At 34.3% G+C, this 23,663-nt stretch overlaps 1 pseudogene; it reads right to left on the bottom strand.

Moving 5' to 3' along the window:
- Positions 1 to 962: 962 nt before the first annotated feature.
- LOC120206468 lies at positions 963 to 14,591 on the bottom strand (annotated as a pseudogene).
- Between the last annotated feature and the right edge of the window lie 9,072 nt (positions 14,592 to 23,663).

The following is a 23,663-nucleotide window of genomic DNA, read 5'->3' as shown; positions in this document are numbered from 1 at the left end:
GAACAAAATTAGAGTAAAAATTATTTAGTCATCGATTTAGAAGAGCACTTAATTCAAATATTAAAATTGATTTTAACTTACTGAAAACTTAGTTTAGTAATATAAAATTTTTTGAAAGATCCCGGGGAGACGCAGGGTGACAACAATGCGTCTTCGCCTGGGACGGCAGCACGTCTTTTGGTTTAATGTAATATTCGTTCTATTTCACGAAATAATTTTTACACAGTATTATTCAAGCAATAATTTTTTTGAATATATTATTCTAAAAAATCAGTTAAATAAAAAGTTAGATACTATTAATGGTGACATTTTAGTTATAACAGCTAAAAGTGATTCATAAGTTAGATTTAGATGAAAAGTCATGATCAATAAAAAAACAATAGAATAGAAAATGAACAACCCGATCCATGTAAATTTTGGGTTGAACTAAACAATCCATCTGATAAAATTACCATCCATATTTGTTGTGGAATATTATTGTGTCAAATTATTTTTATTTTTGTAAATGATCTTAAAATGAGGGTCAGAATAAAAAGTGATCACTACTGCTAGTTACCACTGAAGCTGGTGCAATGAATATACTTCTCCAGCAAATGCGAATAAAAAAAGCTAAATATTAGCCAAAAGCAGAAGAGCCAAATTAAGAGAATTCCCGTGGGAAAAAAATATGGATGAATGGATGATGAACATTTACGTCAAGTAATACACCAGAGGAAATATATCATGTTACCTCCTATCCTATGTACAGTAGACGACCACCAACTTACAATTGTTCTATTTCTTTATTTGGTTGGTCATATCTATAACACTGAACCATGATTTCATTTAGAAAGAAAATAGGTTTCCACTGCTTGGCGCTGTCGACTCTTTCTCCGGTCACTAATGCATGTGTTTGTATGTAATTAATGCATGACCCAACAGATGAAACGTAGAATTCGGATATCGCAGTAAACGAAACATAAGATTTCAACTCGTAAGAGAAACTGCTTTATGTTTCATTATTGTCCTTTGATTCCGAGCAAGCATAACATAGCAGCAAACAGATTCGGACATACCATATCTACTTATGCCAACGAAGTATATGTCAGGAGTAATCTCTGATATCGCTGCTGTCTTTGCAGTCTGATTGAATTACCATTTGAAAATGTTGCTTGGTTATTGTTGTGTAATTCAAGTTAATTTCCACTAATAATAATAAATTCACCTTGAAAACTATTATCTAGGTGACTAGTGTGAAAACGATTGTACTAAAAATCATCCCAAGGTAGATTCCCATGAAAGAGTGGAGGGGTCACACTGGTCCCTCTTAAAACCCACTCTCCTTAGACAGAACTACCAAAACAAGTAATTTTAATAGGACAATAATTAACAACAATTGTACCCGACAATAGATATTAAATAGACATAAAAGAGAACACTAAAATTTAACGAGGTTAGACAAAAAATTATGCCTACATCATCGAACACTACTAAAATAAAATTTCATTAATAGAAGAAATATTACAAAGAGAGAGAAAAAGTACAAATAACCTTTAATATAGAAGAAGGCTTATATTTGTGGGATAACCTCGTTAAATTTTGGTGTTCTCTTTTATGTCTATTTAATAGCTATTGTCGGGTATAGTTATTGTTAATTATTGTCCTATTAAAATTACTTGTCTTGGTAGTTCTGTCTAAAGAGAGTGGGTTTTAAGAGGGACCATTGTGACCCCTTCACTCTTTCCTGAGAATCTACCTTGGGGTGATTTTTAGTATAATCGTTTTCACACTAGTCACCTAGATAATAGTTTTCAAGGTGAATTTGTTGTTATTGGTGGAAATTAACCCAAATTACAAGACAATTGGCATCAGAGCTCTTGGTTTATTTTAGTATGCTATGTGGTTGAGGCTTAGGTTGATCTTCCACATCAGAAAAAAATTTCCTTGGGCTAATTGACATTCCGCATTGACAGCTATTAAATAGAATTTGTAGCAGAAATGGCAAACGACACAAAAACATCCACATTGTCGTCAACAACTTCTTCATCTTTAATTTTGGCAAGAAATGACGTGACAAATATTAGATTTGCAGTGGAGATTTTTGATGGCACCGTTCATTTCGACATATGGCAAAGTGAGGTTCTAGATGTCCTATTTCAACAGGGTCTAGACATTGCTATTGAAGTAGAGAAACCAAATGATGTTGAGGAGAAAGAATGGAAGATGATCAATAGATTAACATGTGGTACTATTCGATCGTGTCTTTCTAGAGAGCAGAAGTATGCATTTTTTAAGGAAACTTCTGCAAGTAAATTGTGGAAGGCACTGGAGAAGAAATTTTTGAAGAAAAGTGGTCAGAACAAGCTCTACATGAAAAAGAGATTGTTTCGCTTCAACTATATACCAGGTACCACTATGAATGATCACATTACTAGCTTTAATCAGCTGGTGACTGATCTGATGAATATGGGCGTGACTTTTGAAGACAAAGATCTGGCTCTGATGTTGATGGGATCACTTCCTGATGAGTTTGAGTATCTTGAAACTACTCTACTTTATGAGAAGGTTGATATGTCTCTCAGTGAAGTAACAGTTGGCTTGTATAGTTATGAATTGAGAAAGAAAAACAAACAAGAAAACACAACTGTCGAAGTAGAAACTCTTGTTGTTAGATGTTGTTCGAAGAGTCAGAATAAAGGAAGGGGAGGGAGATCGAAGTCAAAGTCCAGATTGAGCAAAGATGAATGTGCCTTTTGTCGAGAAAAAGGGCACTGGAAGAAATAATGTCCCAGGCTAAAGAATAAAGGCAAACCTGAAAGGGGAAAGGCTATCTCAGAGTCAAATATGGTCGAGTATGATGATGCAGATTCAGATTTCGCATTCGCTGCTACCCCATCAACCAGTTGTTCCAGTTCATAGTTGTTAGATTCATCTTGTAGCCACCATATGACCCCAATAGAGAATGGTTCTTTGATTTTAAAGAACTAAAAGGTGGAATTATCTACACAGCAAATAATTCCCCTCTTGACACACTTGGGATTGGTTCAATACGCTTGAGGAATCAGGATGGATCAATCAGAACCTTAACAGGTGTCCATTATGTACCAAATTTAATGAAAAATCTCATCTCTGTGGGAACCTTAGAGTCAAAAGGTTTAGAAATGAGGGCAAAAGATGGGATTATGATGATTATCTCTGGTGCACTGGTGATAATGAGGGGAATCCGGAAAAGAAAAAATGTGTATTACTTTCTGGGTAGTACAATTGTTGGGACAGCAGCAGTGGCAGCTTCTACTGATGAACATGATTCAGAAGCAACCAGGTTATGACATATGCGCTTGGGGCATGTTGGTGAAAAATCCTTGAAATTGCTGATAGATCAAGGATTATTGAAGGGTGTTCGAGCTTGCAAATTAGTTTTTTGTGAGCATTGCATCAAAGGGAAAAAGACGAGGGAGAAATTTGAAACAGCAATCCATGATACTAAAGGTATTTTGGATTATGTTTATTCAGATGTATGGGGGCCTTCCAAGACAACTTCATTGGGAGAAACACACTATTATGTCACATTTGTTGATATTTTCCCGGAGAGTTTGGGTGTATACAATGAAGACAAAGGATGAGGTGCTAGGATTTTTCCTTAAATGGAAAAATATGGTGGAGACTCAAACAGGCAGAAAAATCAAACGTCTCCGTACAGACAATGGTGGAGGGTACAAAAATGATCCATTTCTGAAAGTATGTGAAAAAGAATGTATTGTCTGGCACTTCACTGTCAGATATACACCACAACAGAATGGGGGTGGTAGAGCGTATGAATCGAACATTAGTGGAGAAGGTTTGGTGTATGTTGTCTAATGTTGGGTTAGGCAAATAATTTTGGGCTGAGGCTTTGGTCTATGCTAGTCACCTTGTCAACCGCTTACCATCGATTGCTATTGGTGGTAAAACACCATTAGAGAAATGGTTTGGAGAACCTGCTACAGATTATGATTCCTTACATGTGTTTGGTTCCATTGCATACTACCATGTTAAGGAGTCAAAGCTGGATCTAAGAGCAAAGAAGGCGATCTTTATGGGGATCACCTCTGGTGTGAAAGGCTATCGTCTTTGGTGTCCAGAAACAAAGAAAATAATCTTCAGCAGGGATGTTACCTTTGATGAATCTACCATGTTGAGAAAGGTGACTTCAGAAAAATTGGAGCAGACAAATGGAACTCCCAAACAGGTGGAGTTTGAAGGAAGCAAAATTGTCCCAACCAATAAAGAAACTGATGTTAACTCTCCTATGGTAGAAGAAGAGTCAGATGAAGAAGAGGTTCAGACCCAATAACCTCCACTGCAACATGAATCAATTGCACTCAGAAAGGGAAAGAGGACCATTAGACAACCTGCTCGTTATGCTGATATGGTCTCTTTTGCATCACCAATTGCAATTGATGACGTTCCTGCCACTTTTAATGAAACAGTCCAAAGTTCAGAACATAAAAAGTGGAGGATCGCCATGAATGAAGAAATGCAATCCCTTCAAAAGAATCAGACGTGGAAACTAGCTAGTCTTCCGAAGGGAAAGAAGACAATTGGGTGCAAGTGGGTATATGCAAAGAAAGATGGATTTCCTGACAAGAATAACATCAGCTACAAAGCAAGATTGGTGGCTAAAGGCTACGCTCAAACGGAGGGAGTTGATTATAATGAAGTATTTTCTCCAGTTGTAAAACATTCATTCATCAGAATTTTGTTGGCTTTGGTAGCACAATTGGATTTGGAACTAGTTCAGATGGATGTAAAAAACTGCATTTTTACATGGAGACTTGGATGAGGAAATCTACATGACTCAGCCAGATGGATTCAAAGTTGCTGAAAAAGAAAAGATGGTGTGCAAATTAGAAAAATCACTGTACGTATTGAATCAATCTCCAAGGCAGTGGTACAAGGGATTTGACAAGTTTATGATAGGGCAGAAGTACACAAGAAGCAAATATGATCATTGTGTATATTTACGCAAGCTACAAGACGGATCATATATATATCTTCTTATTTATGTTGATGATATGCTGATAGCTTCCAGGAGTCAGATAGAAATTGTGAAACTAAAGACTCAATTGAACATGGAGTTTGAGATGAAGGATCTTGGTGAAGTGAAGAAGATTCTAGGCTTGGAGATATCAAGGGATAAGAAATTGGGGAGGCTTTGTTTGTCTCAGAAAGAATATCTGAGGAAGGTACTAAAATGTTTTGGCATGAATAAGAAGTCAAAACCAGTTAGTACACCTCTTACTCCTCATTTCAAGCTCGGTGCATCCATGTCACCTAAGGATGATGCAGAACGGGAATACATGTCAAATGTTCCGTATGCAAGTGTTGTTGGTAGCTTGATGTATGCAATGGTGTGTATGAGACCCGATATTTCACAGGCAGTTGGGGTTGTGAGTAGGTATATGCATGATCCTGGAAAGGAGCATTGGCAAGCTGTGAAATGGATTCTGCGGTATATTATGAACACCGTAGATGTTGGTTTGGTCTTTCAGTAGGACAAACAGTTATGGCACTGGCTTTTTTGATTTGAGGCCAGTCGTCGTCTAACTCGGAACAAAAAATCTTTAGTATCCAAAACATAAGAGACCTACCAGGTACAAATTCCGGGCATTGAACTTATCATATACTAGAAAATAAACCTAAGGGGGAAAAGATTTCACCAATGTGAGAAAGAATTTCTAATTGGATATACCTTGGAAGAATTGCAAGAAATCTTGCACTCCAAACCATTAACTATTTTAAGTCATTTAGTCGCCCATGTCAAAGATAGATCATCTCCACCCGCACATTTGCCGATATTCCTGCAAACACTGTACCGATACATCATGATAACTTCATGGAGTGAATGCTGACACCTGTGTCTATAGGCCTTAGTCAATATACCTCTTCAAGAAAATCCTAAGCTTCTCTTTTTCCTTGGGAACAACTGAGAGAAAGTCATTATGAAAATATGCTACAAAATTAGGGTCCATGGAAACAACCGTCACTTCAGGCTTATCGTGTCCAGAGTCCATAAGCTGGACGGAAAGAGAAGATGGTCTCAATGACTGCAAACAGAAAAATAAAAGATGCAGAGTGCATGTGAGAGTTCTATATTAAAGATCAAATAAACCATCAAGAAGAAAAAAAGAAAAGGTAAGTCTTACACATTCAATGTGATATATATTCTCATCATGTAGGAGAACACAAGCATTTTCATGATAAACAACATCAAATCTTCCAGACTTTCTCGATTTCTCATATACATACAGTTGAAGAAGTTTATTGTCCATTTCATCACTTGCAATGGCTTGAAGCTGAGTTAAGCACCACAAAGATGGCAAAGATAAGGTCCAGAACACAGAGAAAGAAAGGGAGAAAGTTGGGGGAAATTAGCATTACCTGTTTGACAATTTTAAATATCAGCTTATCAAGCATGAATAGAACGTATGACTGAGTTCCAATGATAGCTCGACAATTATCTTCAAATTTTGTATTATCAAAAGAGCCATCGAGTAAATTGTAAAGTGCGCTCATAAACATGTATCATAAAAGAGTTTAAATGGAACAAGTAATGATCACTGTTTAAATATTTGCCTTCACCAACATAATTTAAACTATTTTACCTGGCATAGAGTTCAGTAGGATTTGGATCTCTAGAGGCCCTCCATTTCTTATAACAAATGATGAATTAACCTTTGCTGATTGTATTCTTTCATACAATGTCTGTTGAAATTGTAAAGGGATTACCGAGTTGATGAACAAACTATACAAATATCCATTAGGATCAGTTAAATTATTAGTATTTCAACAAAATGATACTTACTTGGAAGCCTAAAAAGCACATAAAATGAGTCATTTCCATAAAAAAAACACGTGAATCCTACTTGTTCTCTTGTAATGTTGAAGGGACATACTTTGCAAGGGGCTTTACCGTCAGTAGCAAACATTCAGAAAATGGTAACAATGTTCTATCTCCTTCCACATCATTGGCATCAGCCATCCCTTAAGCCTCACATTCACTCCCTACTTTATTATCATGTTCATCATGGTCCATATCATCCTCATGCTCTCCCCTTGATTCACCTTCGCCAAAATCACTTCTAAAGACCTCACCATTCTCAGAAGCATTTTCACTATCCTCTGACGTCATCTGGGCACTTTCATCACCTTCGTCATCAGCACTATTTTCTCCCCCAGCCTCTCTATGGGACAATTCTTCCTCACGATGTCTCTGGTATTGTATGTTAGTTGCACCATCCTTCACCTTTTGGGCATTCTCCAAACCAGCTTCCGCATAATTAGTGAAATTGTCTTCCTCGAAATCTCCATTAGGGGATAATTCACCTTCTTCCCTTTCAACTTTATATTGTCCAGAAGATTTTTCGTTATACCTGTGACTTTTAGTGCCTTCAGTCATAATCCCATTTCCAGATAAGATTGGCCTAGAACAACTGACACCCTGCAGTATATGTAAATTTCAGCAAAATTTCAGGTAAATTTCAGCAAAATTTGACAGATAATAACTAGCAAAATCCAAAACCTAAAATTTTCTTTTCATTGACTATAACTTAATCCGAACTATGCAGTCACAGAAAACATGTAGGCTAATGCTTTACTTTTATATACATCGTCTACTAACAGTAATATATGATTATAAAATTATACCATCAAAAAGTCACATGTCTGACAATTCATTAAATCCCAAAAAAAGAATGTCAGTAGATGAGTAATTAGGCATACATCTAAAAGGATAAGCCATATAAAAAGATCATCAACCATTGGAGACATTACAAAAGGTAATAGCAAAGCAACATAATTAGTTCCTCATCTCAGGGATAATTTTGAACTGATAGCGAAATGAGCATTGTCCACACCTCTGATGAAGGTAAATTCTCATTACTTGACTTTAATTGAACTCCATCTTCAACAGCAGCATTAACAGGTCTGGACGGAGTATCAATATGACCTTGCAACAAAATACTTCTCAGCTTTCTCGCTAACATTATAGGAAAACCAAAAATTCAATTGCACAACTAGCTTGATATAAAAAATGAACGGCTTTAGAAGAATAGGAAAACATGAAGTATTCTCTAGGCTAGTTCTTCCATTGCTTTGATCCACTCTTGCAATAATAGATACATTTGAAGAAAACACTTGTTCACTGGACCTAGCTTGTTTACTGATCCATGCTACTTCATTGTCGTTAGATGGACTAACCTGCATTTTATCTTGTTGAGGAGCATCACATGAAGAAACATTCTTATGACCAACACAATCCATATCGGCATAACCATCTTGCTTAATGCCATTATCCCTATTCGGTAACCAAGACCTACAAGAACTTGATTGCTCTAGCGGAATACTTTCATCTTTATTTCTAGAAGGATTTGAATGTTTGGAATTCATAGCACCACCACCACCAGGGATCCCTTCACTCTCACCAACACTGGTACTACCACTTTTGACATTGTTGTTCTTAGCCTTCACAACATCTTCAGTGTCCTCTGCTCCCTGATTACGGGAAGGAACACCAAGCATGGATTCCAAGAAGGTAGTCTATATTTTAATTACTTTATCCAATTGCTCAGTTAAACACATTTCTCCACCGGAATACTTGATAAGCTGATAGACATCTTCATGAATTTTAATATCAGTGTACTCAAAGTTCAAATTGGCAATAATAGGCCGTTTATTTCTAGTAGCAATAACAAGAAGCACATCATCCTCTTTGCGTTTCTTCTCATCGTTTTCTTTGATCTCAGCTAATAGAGATGTACCGACTATGAAAAAGGGGCAATGAAAACAGATGATACTCAAGATAAATGTTATACACTTATTCAGTTAAAAGAACAAGTCTTATAATAATTCAAAGAGTCAAAAATATAAACCAATTTACAATTAGTAAATTTCCAGTGTAACAGTATTTTAAAAGTACAATTTTATCCTAAATAATCAAAACACTTTGAAAAAGGAAAATTCAAAAAGAGATGCTAGGCCTCAGTTCCAAAATAAAATCAATCAAACATCGCCGACACTTGAAGAACAATAGGGAACATGATATCCATTTTTCTCATCAAAAGGAAAAAACTGAATATACCTTTAGTGCTCAAGCTCTTCGAGTCTTGTTGCTTAAAATAAAAGCTACGGTGATCAAGCGATTTATGATAATTCTTGGCATAAATTTCAGACCAAACTTTATTAAAGTCAGAACGACATCTAGCCCATTCTTCTTGTTTCTGCTTCAAGAGTGTTAAGATAACGGACAAAGCAAGATGGGCACTCTTCCTTAAAACATCCATCACATCAAGTCCATGGTCACTATATAAGCGTTCAATGCACTTAAGGTTCAGAGCTGCAGTGACGACCATTAGAGAATAGCCATCAGGAATAATAGGAAAGGGTGTGTTATACTATGCACATGCATATATTTTATTCATAGTTTGTAACCTGTTAAGTGCTCCTCAATGCGAATTGGGTTGTCTATTTTGGTTGAATTACTATTAATCTTTTCTAATAGTTCTTCTACTCGCTTGGTTGTTGCATTCACGGACTCTAACAACATATCCAGTTCAAATCTGACAACATAAATAAAGGTATTAGAAATTCACAAATTAACTTCAAGTAAATATAGTATGATTGTATTTCAAGAGATTAATTGATGTAATAGTTCCAATAAAGAATGTAAAACAAGGCTCACGATCACACAAATTAGTTTCAAACGGTTAACGAAGGCATAAAAGGTTGTGAAGTTAAGTGCATGCACTGTGGACTACATGAATGGTAAAGTTACAACAGTTTTGGTGATGCCAAGAAACAATTGCAAAAGGCCCCAATATAGCTGAAGTGAAATAAAAACACGTGAAAAAATGCAATCAAAAGTGGAGGAATGTCCAACTTGTTATCTTTACATCGAAATAGGCTTTCTTTATAATGGTTTTTGCGCATGTGTTTAAAAGAGCAGTCCTCACTCCTAGATGTGACAGAAACCCAGTTATCATTGAGAACTTCAGAACCTAGCTCTGTTCTCTGGCTTGCAGAAGGTGTTGGATACTGCAAGGTATTAGATAACTAAAGTATGTAATAATAGAACCACCACGTCATTACAATCAAAATAACAATATTGAGGGTGAAGCAAAAACATCATACATTCTTTGGAAGAAGCCGATAGCTAGGAGTGCACAGTTCACAATTAGAGAGGTCAAGTTCATTAAATGGTTTTCCAAAGTATTTATCATTGCTGAAAAATATAGAAACCCTGTGACCATCTGCGTCTTTATTGCTGAAGGAACTTTTGTCAAGTCTATCCCTTTCTCGGGTTTCACGGTCTCTTATTTTGACCCCATTGTCCCTTTCACGATCTCGTTTCTATCTATTTCTTCTGTCTTAACTGGTCTAGGTACCTGCCCTTCATTCCGCAAGTACTCTGCAAGCATAACAACTTTCTAATAATATATTGAAACTCAACCAAAGGCAGAGGGCAGTCCAGTTCAACTATGACGCACCAACAGTTTTGCTTAACATGAATACAACAAATGCAATAAAGACTGTAGCAGTGATTGCTCTGCTTCATATAAACTATGAAGAACTATTAAATAAAGCATAAAAGGGGTAACAAATAGTTGTACTTACTTTCACTAACAAAATCCGCAAGCAATCCCTCTGTATAATGGGACTTGATTAGTCAACAATGACACTGATGATTTCATATAAAACCAACTCCTAACTTTTCTGGAGATACTAACTTCTCACATTGCGCCAGAAACATATTGAAACCATCCATCACATCTGGGTATCTGCAAAGCAAATCATTCACCTAACAAGAAATTTTTCGAGAAGTTACTAGTTTTATCTCAGTCATGTCCCTAATCAAGTAGTCAAATATATACGCGTGTGTATGTATATCTACAAATATATCTAACAGAGATGTTAAATTAAGATTTTTCAGGGCACTAAATATTATGATGTTGAAATTCTACAAATTGATTAGGTCAATTCAGTTGAAAAACTTAATAAAACTTGGAACCGTTCAACAAAAATATGTAAGATACTACACAAATCCCTACAACAAACTAGAACAAGAAAAATAAACTACACGCATTCCTCGTGTCATATGAAGAAGGGTTTAGTAAATTACAAACTAATGATGTCTGTTAACCGTACCAAAGGTTACAATTCTGTGCTTGAGATTACTTCATTGCTATAGAGATTACTAATGATGTCAATAATAAGTTGGTGTAGTACGACGAAACATCAAATTCTTCAAGTAATGTTAGAGGTTTAAATTATGTGGAGAATAAAATAATCGAATTGATAGAATCATCTTCAAAATGTTTTGAATTTTGTTGTGAATGAAATAATCGAATTGGTAGAATCGTCTCCGTAATGAATCTTTGTAATATCTAATCTATATTAGCAATAGATTAGATACTAGTTTTATTTCCAAAAAAAAATATATCCTTAATATTTAGATGACCTTTCAAATTCTCCATGTGAAAAGGTCAAGTCCATGAACATGCTTGTTCCATGAGTTTTGCCTCTTGGTCAAACAACATCACTCGGTTCATAAACATGGGAGATATGAATGATATAATTTTACATTTTTTTTTTCTAATTTATTATTTAAAGTTGTTTTTTCTTTCCCTCAAAATTCTCAAACTACACACGACGAGTTGTTAAACTTTTCTGTCCTACGTTTGTCAAATCATTGTCATCTCTTTCCAATAAACTTAAATCCCAAACATTTATTGTCCTTCGCCGACCAGAAGAAGGCATATTAAATGTCAGGCATTGAGATTCTTCATAATATTTCCCCTATACTTTTAGATAAAAGAAATTCAATGTGATTTTGCAGAAATTCGTCACCGCCACAATTTACTTATTTGTATTTATTTTATGAATTCGATGCAGTTAACTTCGATTGCAGTGTATTCACAGTGTATATATTACTCACTTAATAGGTTTGATCAGTTTCTTTTGTCTTCTTCTTTTTAAAAGGGTGTTATGTATTGTATATAAAAGAATACATATATAACAGAATATTAACATGAGTCCCATTAAAATATTTTTCTAATTCTAAATGGAGAAATAAGAGTGCACCATGAAAGAATTAACTAAGGAAAAAAACATACACATACACACTATCCAATCCAATACAATACTCACAATAGAAATTTGTAACCACCCAATCAAACTAAACAATGAAAAAATATGGTCACCCGAATCGCATATTATCCCATGAACAACCAATAAAATGAACCTTAAACTCCACAATAAATCACCGAAAAGCATACTGCCTATATCAATGAAAATTCAGCCAGCTACAATGCTGGGGAACCAACTTCTCAAATCAAATCCAGAGACAGGTCCATAAAACACTAACTAAAAATGGTTCTACCACATGCAAACCGTAGAAGACGGAAGCTTAACTCATTCTATCAAGCCTTCTCAAAGCTATTGTGCTTAAACATATGAAATTATCAAGCAACGAAGGATACGAATCCAGTCACAAACACTTCACCCAGAACCAAATTCTGGACATAGTTGAAATATACAGTTGCTTTTCACAACAAACTTTCTGATTAAACAAAACCTCATTTCTAAACAACCAGATAGACCAACAAATTCCGAAGAACGCTTAAGTGCCAAATTTGCTTACTCAAGTTGCTCAATCCACGAACGAAGTCTTTAAAGTTACCAGGACAAATGAATACAACACCAATTCAACACCCATCTTTGCCATAACCTTCAAGAGACCATACAATGTCAAAATAAATGATTGATCGACTCAGGTTCCTTACGACATAAAACACACAAAGTGGCACCGACTTCGACCACACCCCACCTCTCTAGCTCAACGAGAGTATGGACTCTTTGCAAGACAATTTTCCAAATAAAAGCTTCAACATTAAAAGGGCGCTAAATTAGGCTAAACAAGCTGCCAGAACTTATCTAATGACTCCCCATCGCTAGTAACAACTCTACAGAAACCCATCAGACTCACCCAACCACTTGACTTTGTCGACCTCGCTACCCCTTGAACAACTCTATTAATCGTGGCCATGAATTCATCCCATATACATAATTCCCAATCGAAAAGAATCCTTCTAACTTCTATTTTCCACACCTATACACCATCAATCCTTTCACCAAACTCGGAAATTTTACCAGATTTCTTGATCACCACACTAAAAATCCTTGGAAAAACTACCTTTAGGGATGGAACGTCTGTCAAAAAATCATCTAAAAAATTAATACGTCTACCATCACCACAAGAAAACTGAAAATTCTTTGTAAAAATATCCTCCCTTTTACTAAGAGGGCTTATTATATTCCTCCAAATCCACGAAGAATTTTTTGATGGAACCAGACTTGGACACAAATCTTGATGATCCAACACGTACTTCTCATCCACCACATTCCTTCAAAGACAGCCAGATTCTCGCTCGAAACGTCAAATTCATTTATTTAAAAGTGCCCGATTCTTAACCCGTAAATATGATATTCCAAGTCCCTCTTGAAGCCTGGGTTTACAAATGATTTCCCACTTAACCCAATGGATGAGTCTTCTAGCTCCGAAGCTCCAAAAGAAATTTGCGATGATCTTATTCAGCTTATCTGAAACAGCTACAAGAATACGGAAAAGAGATAAATAATAAAAAGTAAATTAACAAGAACATACTTTACCAGAGATAACCTTCTCCCTAAAGATAATAGCTTTCCTTTCCATCCGACAAACCTAGCGTAAAACTTCTCAATAATAGGGACCCAAATTTCCTTGGAGTTTCGAGAATAACCGAGGGGTGGTCCTAAATACGATGTTGGGAGCTTATCACACCCACACTTCATAATATCCGCCCAAAATTCTAGAATTCGGTGCATTTTTTGTTGTTGTTGTTGAAAATAGTATTGGTATAATTACATTTTAGTTCATGTATATTTTAAGGTATTTATAAGATTAGTCTTTAAACTTTAATTATAAATACCCTAACCCATTTAGTTTTAAAATCATCTCAAATCATTTTTTTCTCTCACTACTAAATAGTTTAGAGAGCTTTCTTATGAGTTGTGAGTGTTCTGTAAATACTTGTAAAATTTTATCTCTTTAGTAAAATATATGCAGCAGTCCGAAGACGTAGGCATAATTGGCTGAACTCCGTTATCAATTTCGGGCATTATTTTTCTGCTTTTATTTCGCATTCTCACTAATCTAGTTATAGCGAAATTACTCGGTTATTTCCTAACAACTAGTATCAGAGCTTTTGGTTGTGAATTTTTTCAATTTTTTTGCGAGGTTACTATTCACGTGAATAATGAATTTCGTGAATAGTTAAGTTTGGTCGGCGATACGAATTTGTCGACGGAGGTGTTTTAATACACGGTGGTTCGCGGGAATTGTCAGAGACGATCCAAAAGAAGCCAGATTCGACTGGGAGCGGTGGCTGCAGACGAAGGGTAAGAGTCGATCAAACGAGGGGGCGCAGACTTAAGATGCTAGAAGTGTTGCAAGATTACCCGAGGAGAGCTGAGTCATCCAAGGTGAAGGACGAACCCAATATCGAGGGAGCGTTGAGAGTTGGCTCAATAAGGTTCATTTCTGCCAAGGGGAGTAGAAGCCAAGTGCAGGAGGAGTTGGCCATGTCTGAGGAGTTTGTCGAGCATGTTTGTATAGAGAACATGGCTTCAGAGACCATCATAAGAGAAGGGTCGAAGCAGGGGCTTGCCGAGGATGTTCAAGTGAGGAACAATCCTTCAAAGACTAGTAGACAAGAGTCGAAGGGGGCCAAGACGTTGAGGGATAAGGCAACCATGAAGAAACTGCCCATTTGAAAGGTGGGAAGTAAGCTCCAACCTTCGTCTTAGAAGGGAGGAGGCAAGAAGGGGCATCGGACTTTGCCGTGAGAAAGTGTCGATGTATGGTGGCGTAACGAACTCCAATGACAAGGGTTCAATACGAGGAGTATCATACTTCATGGAGTAAGAAGGGATGACGCAATTTTGAGTAAATGCTAACGAAATCAGAGGGGAAGGTACATCTCAACACTATTCTAGTGTTCTTTTGAGTTTGATTTGCTGTTTTAAGTGAGTGTAGGTCGAGAAAGATCTAACCTTTAACGCGGAGGAAACAATGTAACGACCTCAATACCAGGTTAGTGACTAAATTGTAAAACTTCAGAATTTGGTGACTAAAACAGAATAATTGAATAGTATTGTAATTTGGTATAGAGTTAATTTGCAAGGAAGAAGAAATAGAAGGACAAAATGGTCATTTATAAGGAAAATAATTAATTTGGTTAGATATATATGGAGGCCACGTGTATGAGAGGAAACAAATATCCAAGCTTCCAGACAACTCTTCTCCTCCTTTTTTCTTTGTGCGTATGAGCCAAGGCAAAGGTAAGAATTCTTATTAGTTGTTTATTAGTTGAGATTTATGTTTGGTTTTGCTCATTAGATGCTAATTAAGCTTAAGGAAAGCTTAATTTGCTTTAAAACAACAAGATGAAGGGAGTAGGAAGAATTAAAGATTTGGAGTTCTTGAATGAAATTTCGAAATAAAGTTCATAATGAGAATTGGAAGTTGAATTTGACTTGTCACCAACTTGATTAAGGGATATGAAGGATTAGAATCAGATTTAGAACATGTGGGAATTTGAGTGAGATTCTTAAATTCTATGTGGAGGAATGGATTTTGAAGTTTAAGAGATATTGAATGGGTATTAACTAGTTTAAATAGGTGTATAAGAGTTAAGAATATAAAAAGGGGTGAAATATGAAGAGTTGAGAGGATTAGGAAGGGATTTTCGTGCTCAAAGTATCATTTATGGGCTATGTGCATCGATGCACATTCAATATGTACCGATGCACTCTCAAATAAGTGAACATCGAATGCCATTAGTGCATCGATGCACCCCCTTAAAATACAAACATCGAATGGGATTTGTGTACCGATGCACAGGTAGTGCATCAATGCACAAGTTAAGGAATACATCGATACACTGTAGAGTGCATCGATGCATACCTTCATTAAAAGATAAAAATAACTTTATTTTTAGCCTAAGGAGTGATAGTTTAGAATATATCAATTAGTATACTGATATGTATTAATGTATTACTATGTAGATATAGAATGTAATCTTGTTCCGGAATAATCGAAGGATTAGAATCGAGTCAAAGCAAGACTAAGGTGAGTGCCTATCTTAGATAGAATTGTATTGAGACAAGACTTGTGATAAGTCTATCTCTTATAATTGAATTTATGATTACATATTCATGCATATGCATACATATATATGTGTATTAATGTTATAGTGATTCCATGTATAATTCATTCATGATTTAACACGATATTATGTGACTGAACGCCCTTATCAGATAATTCTTCCAGGTATGTGAAATAATGGAAATAATCATATGAAGTGATTTATGTATTTACATGGATAGTGATGAAAGAGATATGCAATGAGAATGGATTTATAATTAAGACCATGTTATTTAATATGAGAGTTGTAGGTATAATTGGCATGCCAAGAGTCGAGGGATTACCAGTGGTCCTTCGGGACATAGTGGTCATTCGGGACATAGTGGTCATTCGTACCATAGTGGTTATTCGGGACAAATATTCAGTGCCCCTAGTGGGATTTTATTCGAGCTGTGGTGACAGCATTGTGCACAACCTCAGTGTACTCGCGTACCTTCTGTTCTCAATAATGTACATGGGCAATCCAAAAATAAACTAAAGGAAATTCTTATGAAATATAATTGTTTATTCATGCATATCCTACTCATATGTCATAATGTGGTATTTATATGTGCATCGCAATGTCCTAGTGGATTGATAGAAATGTATGTTCGTGATATTATTGTTATATGTTTATTTATGCCTCATTAAGTTTGTGACTTAGCGTGTAAGTGATTTACACATAGGTACCAAGAATCAGGAAGAGCGGAAATAGGGTGGCAAAAACAGCAGCACTGCTAGAAGATCGGATCAGAAGTAACGAATAAAGTATGCATTTTGTCGTGTATAGTGTTGGCATGTAAGAAAAATGTCAGTTATGAATGCTCTGATCAATTTTGGGTTGTTTTAGTCAATTCATGTAAATAAATCACTTTTATTTTAATGAATGTTTTAAATTTTCCTTGAATTTTGTCAAGAGTCAAAGTTTGAAAAGTCAATGTGACACCTCAGACTCATATTCGGGTCAAATACGGGTTGGGGGTGATACAAACAAAGTTTGGAGGGGATCCAAGACTTTGTCGTAGGGTCGGGAGGGTCCAAACCGAGGCAAATCAAGACTTGTAGGAAAAAGTTCCTACATTAGAGATGCATTTGTGGGCGTATTAGCCTATTTCATTACTTGGCGGCAAGAGCCGAAGCAAGCACAACCATTATGGGGTGCGCTCAAGACCTTCTTGGAAGGACTTAGACCAGAGGTGATGCTCGGGGGAGAGCAAGGTGATGCCCAGAGATTTTCGGAGGCCATAGTTGTAGCCGAAAAGCTGACTGAGCTTGCAAATGACAAGCCAAGTAGCGATGTGTCATCCAGGCCCATGCCCAATGATAGTGGCAATAGTGGGGGAGACTGGGAAAAGGTGCAGCAAAGAGATGGTAGAGAAAGCTCTTCGAGTGGCCAATGTGAGCCATCGACTGTTCGTAGGCAAGGAAAGCCATCGGGAAAGAATGACAAGGCTAAGTCCGGTGTAAAGAAGAAGGGAGCAAGGAAAAATTGAAGTGCAACTTCTGTGATGGTCCTCATTTGATTAGAGGATGTCCCGAGAAGCGTCGCTTTATAAACATAATGAAGAGGATTGGAGAAGGAGAAATATCAGGAAATTGGAGTAGTCATAAGTGTTAAACCTGCCAAGCCAGGGAAAAGACTTGGTCCGATTGAGGGGATCAATTAGACCAAGCAAGGATCAAGACGAGGTAAGGCTATCGATGTGGAGGCAGCCAAACCCATAGGAAAGCTCGATGCGATTGCGAGTGTTCAAGCAATCGACTCAGGAGCAAGACTTGGTGAGGCTACATGTTTCAAAGTAGCCAAAAGTCGAAAGTCGAGAGTAGCAGCAAAAGATTCTGTGATGAATGCAAGTCATAGGATGAGGAATGTTGTTCCTCGAGTGGAAGAGAAAATCCACTCAATGATGAACCAGATGGTGGATCTGGGCGCTGCAAAGCAGATTCTTGGGATGAGGATTAAGAGAGACACAAAGTCGAGGACTTTGATGTTATCACAGGCTGAGTACATCAACAAAGTACTCTCCAGGTTCAACATGCAAGATGTTAAACCAGTAAGTACACCTTTAGGTGTTTATTTTAGACTCTTTAAAGAACAGTCACCAAAGACAGAGGAAGAACGTGCATACATGGTGAATGTGTCGTATGCCTCAGCAATTGGAAGTCTGATGTATGACATGGTTTATACTAGACCAGATATTGCTCATGCAGTGGAAGCTGTTAGCAGGTACATGAATAATCCTGGCAAGGTACACTGGAATGGATCCTTAGATATCTGCGGGGTACCACAAACAAAGCACTTTATTTCAAAAGTGGAGATACGATACTGATAGGCTATGTAGATGCTGACTTAGTCTGAAATGTTGACATCAAAAAAAGCACTACAGGGTATGTATATACTTTAGGAGGTACTGCAGTGAGTTGGGTTTCTCAACTACAGAAGATAGTTGCTCTTTCCACAACTGAAACAGAATATGTCGCTGTTACGGAAGACAACAAGGAGATGGTTTGACTCCAAAGTTTCTTGGAAGAGTTAAGCAAGAAACAAGAAAACAATGTCTTGTATTGCGATAGTTAAAGTGCTATCCATCTAGCAAAGAATCCGTCGTTTCATTCCAAGACAAAGCACATACAATTGTGATATCATTTTATCCGGTCTCTTCTGGAATATGGGATTTTAAAACTTGAAAAGAATAGTGGAGCTCAAAATCCGGCAGACATGTTAACAAAGACGGTGACTACGGACAAAATGAAGTTATGTTCAGCTTCAGTTGGCATGCTAGAGTAACAAGACCAGAAATGTTGATGCATTGATCGATATGTGAAGACAGATTAAAATCAATCTTTAAGTGGGAGATTGTTAGAAAAATCAAAAAGAGGGCTAAGGGGAAGTCAAAAAGAGGGGCTAGGGGGCACTGAATTCGGTGGAATTCGGTGTATTTATTTTTTGTTGAAAATGGTATTGGTATAATTGCATTTTAGTCCTTGCACACTTTATAGTATTTACAATATTAGTCATTAAGCTTTAACTATAAGTACACTAACTCATTTAGCTTTAAAATCATCCTAAATCATTTATTTCTCCCACTACTAAAGAGTTTAGAGAGTTTTTTTGTGAGTTGTGAGTGTTCTATAAACACCTGTAAAATTTTCTTTCTTTAGTAAAAGATCTGCAGCAGTCCAGAGACGTAGGCATAATTGGCTGAACTCCGTTATCAATTTTGGGTATTATTTTTCCGTTTTTATTTCGCATTCTCACTAAACTGGTTACAGGGAAATTACTCGGTTATTTCCCAACATCTTAAGGGTGCGTTTGGTTCACAAAATGTAAGATTATCAGTGGGAATCTGATTACTAGAGGGAATACGATTATTGTGAATGTTATATTTTGTGTTTCGTTCGTTTAGCAGGAATGTAAGATTACAATGTTTGGTTAAAGGAATACAAGATTATTGGAATGTATATTTTACCAAATTGTCCTTATTATATATTTGTTTTTTAACAAGTTGAATTCTACTATGATATTACTATAATTAATTTATATATTTTCTTTAAAAATTTTAAATTAATAAATTTATATAATTTTTTTACAAAATTAAAAAGATAAATAAGTTTAATGAAAGAGTAAAATTTTATTTTAACTCCTGAGCTTCATATAAAATTCTACGTATGGATTTTTTTGTAAATCTAAAATAATATAAGGATAAATTTGTATTTTAACCTTCATAAAAATTTTATTATTCAACGACAGAAGAAATATATTTTTAAAAAAATATTAAGGGCATTTTAGTCCAAAACGCTGGTAATCGAACAATACATAAGGGAAGGGAGTAATCACATTCCCGGTAATATACCCCAAAAATATCACTATTGGAAATAAAAGATTACCGAAGAATATGATTACTGGCCAATCAAACGAGAGAATGACATTCTATTCCCCTAATAATCTCATATTACCTGAACCAAACACTTCTTATTAGTATTTTGACATTTCTCACCGATTCTAAATCACCCTCTGAATATATAATCATATCATTGACAAACTGAATATGGGAAATTGAGAAATCATCCGACCCCGCCCTTACGCCTTTTACTACTCCCAACTCAATTGCTTTCCTCAACAGCCCACTCAAGGCTTCCCTAACGAGAATGAATAAAAAAAGCGAAAGAGGACGGTACCTTGCCTTAACCCTCTATTTATTCTAAAATTGTTTGAAGGCGATCCATTTACCAACACTGAAATTGAAGAAGTTGACAAGCAAAGATTCATCCATTTCTTCCCTCTATTCCCAAAACCCATCTTCTTCATTATAAAGTGAAGAAACTTCCAATCTACACTGTCAGATGCTTTTCTGAAATCCGCTTTCAAATCATTACTTCTCTCCGCCTACGGGTCAGATCGTCAATGACTTCATTAGCTATTAATACACAAACAACAATTTGTTTCCCAGCTAAAAATGCAAACTGCGATTCACCTGCCACCTCCCCTAGACACCTTACTAGCCTCCTAGATAGTAGATAGAACTCTGGCCACTATTTTATACATACTGCTCACTAAAGATATCGGTTTAAAATCATCCACATACTCATCATTTGTAATTAATTAAACCTATCACCATTTTTATCCATTTGTAATTAAATACTAAAGAGACCAGTTCCTTCCTAAAATATATATATATTTCATAACCTGCTCTTAACCTTCAATATTTTTAATTAATTAAAATAAAAATGCAATAATATCGATGTTGAATAATATTTAAACAAACATATAAATATACCGATATATACCAATATAAACTTATAAATAGTTAGGGCTGTTCATTCGGTTAATCCGGTGGCCGAACCGATCGAACTACCATTAACCGAACTTTTTTTCGAAAATATTAATCGAACCGAATAAATTTCGGTTAATTCGATTAATTTTCGAATTAGCCAAAATTTTTTAAAATTTTCTAATTTATATAAAAATTAAATATTTTATAATTCAAAAATACAGTTTATAATTAATTTAAATAATATATAATTATAAAATAAAAATTTTATATAAATTTTTTAATTAATTAATATTGATTTATGTTTAAAAGTTATTGGATTTTAAATTATTAATTGGGTTTTAAATGGTTTGGGCTAAGCCCGTATGTTATATATAATATATTTAATATTTTTTAATTCAGAAAAACAGTTTACAATTAATTTAAATAATATATAATTATAAAATAAAATTTTTTTATAAATTTTTTAATTAATTAATATTGATTTAGGTTTAAAAGTTATTGGATCTTAAATTATTAATTGGGTTTTAAATGGTTTGGGCTAAGCCCGTATGTTATATATAATATATTTAGTATTTTTTAATTTAGAAAACAATTTACAATTAATTTAAATAATATATAATTATAAAATAAAAATTTTATATAATTTTTTTTAATTAATTAATATTGATTTAGGTTTAAAAGTTATTGGATCTTAAATTATTAATTGAGGTTTAAATGGTTTGAACTGAACCCATATGTTATATATAATATATTTAATAATTAAAATTTTATTTCGGTTAATAAACCGATTTCGAACCGAATTAACCGTTAACCGAATATCCAAAAAAACCTTAACTATTTCCCGACCGAAATAATTTGGTGGCCACCGAATTAACCAAATTAATTTGGTTCGGTCGGTTAATTCGGTTAAAACCGAATTTTGAACACCCCTATAAATAGCCATTAACTATGATAAACTAATCTTTTTGGTCATTCAATTTCTAAAAACGTTATAAAATGAGTATTAAATTTTGGATTCCGTTTAAAAAGAAGTGTTAACACTTAACTATTGTTAAAGGCTAATGTGGCGCATGAAATTAATAAAAAAATATCTCATTTGCTCCATAAATTGTGGCTAAAATTTTGTTTTTGATATTTTAAAATTATAAATATATTTTTAAAATTATATTTAAAATTATTAAAAAAAAGTTAAATAATTGAATCACATTGTTTAATAAAAAATTATTTCATTTTTATAACTGAAATTGTTGGATCTAAAAAATTATAAATTATAAATTTTCAAATATAATCACAATTAAATAACATATAATTATAAAAAAAATTGAATTAATGAATTCATATTTTCTAAAAAAAATATAATTTTATTTGTTAAAATATTAATTATAAAGTTATAATTTTTTAAAAAATACTTTTATAACTTTAAAAATGAATCGTGAACTTATATGTATATTTAAAAATTGATTTTTTAGAATTGTTACTTATAAATATTAAAAAAATATCAAAATGAAATTTAGTTTACAATTGAGGATTCAAAGGAGTTTTTTTTATTAATTTAACATGTTATGTATCCTTTAATGATAATTAAAGATGTGATATTCACTTTGTAATACAATTGACAAATTGAATGGGTTATTATGTAACTTTTAAAAGTTCAATATTCAAAAGAATTATTTTAGTTTAGTTTAGTGACCATTTAAAAATTTTACCCTATTAAATTAGTGGTACATTTCAGTGTATGACATGTGTTGTAAAATTTTCTTTTAAATATAACAATATTTGTGCTAGTATTTGATTAATTTGGTTTAAATATTTGAAAAGTTTATTACATGAACGACAACTAGATTTATTTAATTTACATCATTAAAATTCAAAATTTTGATTTTATCTAAAAATTTAACGCCTCGTCATATTAGATTAATCAGTAGTTAATAAAAAATTACTTAATTATATTAATTATCTTTTTTCATGTTCAAAATTATGAAGCTTGGAAATAGAAATTCATAATTCTAGTCTCAGCATTAACGCTGAGAAGGACAAAACTGTTTCTCTATTTATATAAAAAATATATGAATTTTACAGACAAAAAAAAAAAATCACATGGGGTGGATCTAAGCTATATTATTCTTATCTATCCCTTTAAATCAGAGGAACAACCAATGATATAATTACCTGTTATCCAGGTTGTCTCCTTTGTCCTCCACGTGAAATTTTATACTGCGACACTTTTAATATAAGATTAAAAAAAATATTATTAGTTTTGTTATTATTTAAATAATAAAACTGATAAAAAATACCTAAAATATTTTTATTTTTAATTAAAACATCAATATTTTTTAATATTATCTGTAAAATATCCAATAATAATAAAATCAGTAAACAAAATAATAAAATCGGCAGCACTTTATAGATTTTGTTAATAATAATAAAACCAATAGAAATAATAATATTTTCGGTAATTTTTTAACGGTTTTTTTATTTAAATAATAACAAAATTGATAGCTCCTTTTTTTAACTGTATATTAAGATTACCGCACGTGATCATTTCGCTAATAGTTAAGGAGAACAAATCCCCCATTTAACCACTAAAGCTACTTTCAATTTTTTTAGAAACAAAAACTTAAATTCATATGTTATATTAACATTATATTTTA

Source organism: Hibiscus syriacus, unplaced genomic scaffold, assembly GCF_006381635.1.
Source record: "Hibiscus syriacus cultivar Baekdansim isolate YM2019G1 unplaced genomic scaffold, ASM638163v2 tig00013808_pilon, whole genome shotgun sequence".
NCBI lineage: Eukaryota > Viridiplantae > Streptophyta > Magnoliopsida > Malvales > Malvaceae > Hibiscus > Hibiscus syriacus.
The sequence above is the reverse complement of the archived record's forward strand: the minus strand, read 5'-3'. Positions and strand labels throughout refer to the sequence as shown.